We start from the raw sequence: 5137 nt of genomic DNA, 5'->3' as shown, positions 1-5137 counted from the left end.
ACATTCATTCAGGGTTGCCTTGGCAACCACTTGATAAGATGGTGCCCTAATGTCTGTCCAGCTTGTCTTGCTATAGCATAAGTTTATAGATGAGGCAGTTTGTAAAGCTGGTTTCCTCCCCCTGGGCCTGTAGAATCAGTATAGATTTTTTCCTAACTTAATAAAAAACATGCTACTTTCCTTGCCAATAACCCTATGGTTTTTATGGCACTTCTTCCCACATGAGTACGCAGGAACAGACTCCACTGCTCTTTATTCTACTAAACACTTATTTTTGTGTAGATTTCCTAAACTTAAGTGACCATACCTTCTACAGACAGGTTTGTCGCTTCCTGTCTTTGTTCTAAATTCTGCTTGCCCTTAATTTTTTGTCCATTAAGTTGTATGTTGGACAGGAATGTCAAATGTCTTAATTTCTTCTATATTATCTTGGCATATTAAGACCAAAGCATATAGTATCCTATTAATTAGATGTAGTGACATATAGAAGATATTTCAAAGATAGCTTTATGATACAATTTCTAAATAAAGGCATTTTAAAAGAGAAAAGAAAACAGGACTGTATTATTTCCATCAGTGAGGGAAAGAACGCCCTGTGACCCCAAACAAAAGTGTATCAGAGAGATGGGTCATGAATCCTGGAACTCCCAAAAACTTAACTGGAGATTGCAGTCTGTCAGACATCAGATAATCTACTTCAAGATTTTTTTATCTGAGGTTTCTGTGATTGCTGATAAAGGTACAATTCACAGTGCAGGTGTAGTAGAACAGAAGTCCATTGTCACACATAAGAGAAATTCACTGAAAAACCTCCCAACACTGCTGCTTCTGTTTATACATCATATTTATGATTTCAAACACTTAAGTATTCACAGAGGTTAAAAACTTGCAAACAAAATGTTTCCAGTGCTGAACAGCCTGTGTCATAGCCCTGCCCCATCAGCCAGGCAAATCCAGCAGCACTTGCACACTGACCCAGAAGATACCCAGCAACTGAATCAGTGAGATCTGGCATTTCTCCTTCAGTTCTTCTCAAAGAAAATGTAAGTTTTCAGGGCAGGGGTGAGAGGTTCTTTAGAAAAATCTATATATGTGAGAAAGCAGAAGTTACTTACTTTCCATAGACAGAGAAATTCTGTGCAGTGGCTATTCTTGTTAACTGTTTCTCCCAGTAGCTGATTTACCATATTATTTCTAAGGTGTATTATTTAGATATTTTTAAAAGTGCTTTCATTTTAGTTAAAAATTTTTATGACCTGCTCCGAATTGATCTTATTATTATGTTCACTTATCTTTCAAGTACCTCTTATGTTATTTTCTTTTTCCAGTCTGGATGATGGGTCTAGGAGGGTGGAGACTGTGAAGATTTCAGGTTGTTGTTTTCTAAAGATCCTAGTCTGCTAGCTTCATATGAACATTTTATTCTTCAGGTATCTTGATTCTTACAGATACGTAAAAGTCAGAAAGTCTGAATTAATGATTTTATTCTCAGAAGTCTCCAATACATTAAGAGAGTTGTACTTTTTAATTTTTATTTCTGACACAGAAAGACAGTAAAGTTATCTCTATGTTGCACGACAGAGGATAAAACAAAGATGTTGAACAAGCTATAACAGAACATTTGCATTCATAGCCACCTCTAACTTTGAATTTTTGGTATGATTATTTTAAAATTTTTATTCTTGTTATTATTAACATAGATAAGATAATTTTTAGCTTCCATTTAAGAGTAAATATTTTTTATTATTACTGCTTCAGTAATTACTTGACAAGTAGTAAAGTGGGAGTTGAGAACTGCTGAGACCAACAAATCCTGCTCTAAAATTAAATGTGTAAAATATATCAGTGTGTGATTTGGAAAGAGAATATTTGGGTACTTGAAATAGACTAGATGGATCCTCACCCACTCAAGTAAATTGGTATGGTGCAGTGACCTAAGGAAGCACTTTATTCTTTATGCTAAAATATAAGACATAGTCTTAGGACAAGAACTAGAAGAACCCAAGCCTACATTAAAGATTTCAGTAGCCTGAGCATAGACATTAGATCTTGAACTATTGTTTTTACCTGGGCTTGTAATCTAGATAACTACAAAATTTTACTGTACATGCAGCTTCAAACAGCCTGTTTCTCTACAGGTGCAACACAAGCAACACTGATGCACTTTTTAATTTCAGAGCTGGCTCAATGTGAAACAGGCTTTGTGCACTGCACAGACATGTTCTCTCTTCACTTTCTGACATCTCCCAGGAAATATAAAACTAAAATAAAGAGTGATTTCCAAAGTCAAGACTAGTGATTTAATAATTTTTAAAAAAGGTAGTTTTAGCATTTTTAAATTCTGTTATTTTTTTTTATTTTATTTTTATTAAACAGCTAGAGAAAATATGTCTAAAATGTGTCTAATTTATATAGCATTACACATGTAAATTGGAATTAGCAGCAGCATTAATATTAATAAAAATTAACACATTTATGCAGGACAGTAGACGAGCAAACTTCTGAGATTCTTTCGGACCTTGGTCTTCTTTGATCCTATGAATTTGACACTACCTGACAAAAGTAAAAGCCTTTGGGCTTTAATAGATCAAGATAAAAAGTAGATATTAAATGCTGTAAGATCTCTCTAGATTAAGAGATATGCTTTGAAAAATCAAAAGTAATTATTATTCTTCTGGCTTGATGTGGTGAGGGTTTTTTTTTTTTTTGTGGTAGCAGGCTAGGGGCCCCAGGGGTGCCTCCTGTGAGAAGCTGCTGAAATCTCCCCCACCTTCAGAAAGTCCAGACCCACCTCTGGCTAACATAGAGACCATCAGTGAGAATAGATGCACCTCTGCAATTAACATATTCAGGAAGGGGTAAAGAGGAGCTCTAAGACCTCAGGGCAGACGAGAGGAAGGGTGGAAGAGGGAGGAGTGTCAGAGGTGAAAGCAATGCCCGAGCAGAGATAACAAGGTCGGTGAGGAAGGAGAGGGAGAAGGTGCCTGAACAGAGAGGTTCCCCTACATCCCATGGGGAGACAGCAGGCTCTCCCCTTGCAAGCCCATGGAGCTGCATGGTGGAGCAGATGTGGAGCTGCAGCCATGGAGGAGCCCGTGCTAGGGAGGTGACTGTCCCAAAGCAGGACATGTTTCTTCTGTGGGCAGCCCAGGCTGGAGCAGTCTGTTCCTGGGGCACTGCACCTGGTGGGAGGGATTCACGTGGGAGGGGTTGATGAAGGACTCTTTCCCATGGGAGGGACCCTGTGTTGCAGCCAGGGAAGAGTGAAGAATCCTTCTCCCTGAGGAGGAAGGAGCAGCAGAAAACAACCTGTGACAAATGGACCACAAACTCCACTCTGTGTCCCCCTCCACCACTGGCAGGGGGAGGAGGTGGAGACATCAGGAACTAAGTGATCTGGGCCTGGGAAGAAGGGATGGGTGGGGTAAGGTATTTAAGATCTGTTTTTTGTTTTCTCTTTGCCCTGTTTTGGTTATTGATAAATTAAATTAATGCGTCCCCACATTGAATCTGTTTTGCCCGTGACCATAATTGAGGAGTGGAACCCTCCTGGTCCTTGTCTTTACTTTTACTTTAAAAATACAGATTTATTCCATGTAATTTCCAGGACAGGCCTCTTCCCTTCCTAAATAGGGCAGGTTGTTCCTGCTCACAGAAAGCTTTAAGATTTTGAAATTTCCAAATTGTCTTCAGTATAATTTGTTTTGGTTTTGTGCTCCCACATTATTTTAAACTGTAATCCTGAATCCTAGACTATTTATAGTGTGTCTGTAAAGTTCTAGATCACAAAGCAGTCAGTCTGGCCAGCTACCCAGTTCAATAGATAGAAACTGAGAAGTTTCATCACCCCATCTGTGTCACTAAGCTGGCAGGAATTCAAGGACTTTCAGAATTGCACTCTTCAGATTTCTGTGAAATCAGAACTGTCAACACATGCTGTCATAGTAGAATGCTTTCAGTTTGCCAAACTACCAATTCTAAGTAGAGCTACTCAGTAATTTATTATTTTTCAAGTTATCATCCTTCCCTGTCAAAGTTCATCTTGTCAAACTAAGTTCTCATGTGAATTACTACTTACCTATAATGGCTATTCAGATGATTAAGCAGGAAAAAGAGACTTATATTTTCTACAGTTATTTATGTGAGATTTTCCAAAAGTTGGATGCAGATGAAAGGAGTGTGGAAAGAGAAAGCAGAGATGGATGCATGCAACCTGCCTCTTCCAGATGGAGAAATAGAAGGACTTCAGCTTCTCAGTACCTGGAACCCGAGCTCTTGTTTCACTTTCTGAACTGATAATTTTCAGTTTATAGAGGGGTGAAAGCTAGCAACATGCTCTCTGTATGACAGAACTTATTATGATTTCCATTTCCTTTCAAAGAGGAGTCCTGTAACAGATCGTGAATGATACATAGCCAATAAGATCTGAGAGTAACTCTTTGCCTTATTCTTGCACAAAAAAAGGTACTGTCTTTGGAATATAAACTTAGAATAATTTCAAATAAATTAATGCAAATTCAGGTTAAGGTCCAGATGCTTTTACTCAATCTAAATGAGTGTTTCTTAGATGTAATTAGGTGATAGTGTTGCAAGATAACAGGACAAGATATTTTTTCCTCTGCCTCCCTAAGTCAATAAAAATAGACATAGGAGAAAACACTACAAAGACTCAGAGATATGAGGGTTTTATTTTAAATACTTTTCAATGTCACTATTTCTAGTAACCACTATACAAATACCAAGGTATGGCTATCTGGTGTCTGGTCCACCAGTGGTTATTTTTACTTAGAATCAAATACATTCCCCTCTGTTCTGTCCTTGACATTTTAGTTTAGCTTACTTCTTTATTTACCTCTGATGCTTTTGTATTTTTCAAGTTCTGATGAAAAACTGTGGAATGTATTCTATTGTTGTTCTTTTGTCAAGAAGTGCTTGGCAGTTTGGCCTTTTAGAGGCGACTTTCTGAAAGAAGGAAAAGTAGTAACATGGAGTTCTATTGAGCTTGTTTATTTTTAGAATATGCCCTTAAGCAGCTCTACAGCAGGTCACAAAGACACAGGAAACCCCCTTCTTTCCAAATTCTTAGCTCAAAGACCAAGAAACAATAGAGCTCTAAAAATTATCCCTCATTAAATCT

This window comes from Heliangelus exortis, chromosome 2 (genome assembly GCF_036169615.1).
Source record: "Heliangelus exortis chromosome 2, bHelExo1.hap1, whole genome shotgun sequence".
NCBI classification, from domain to species: domain Eukaryota; kingdom Metazoa; phylum Chordata; class Aves; order Apodiformes; family Trochilidae; genus Heliangelus; species Heliangelus exortis.
This window is presented reverse-complemented; position numbering follows the sequence as displayed.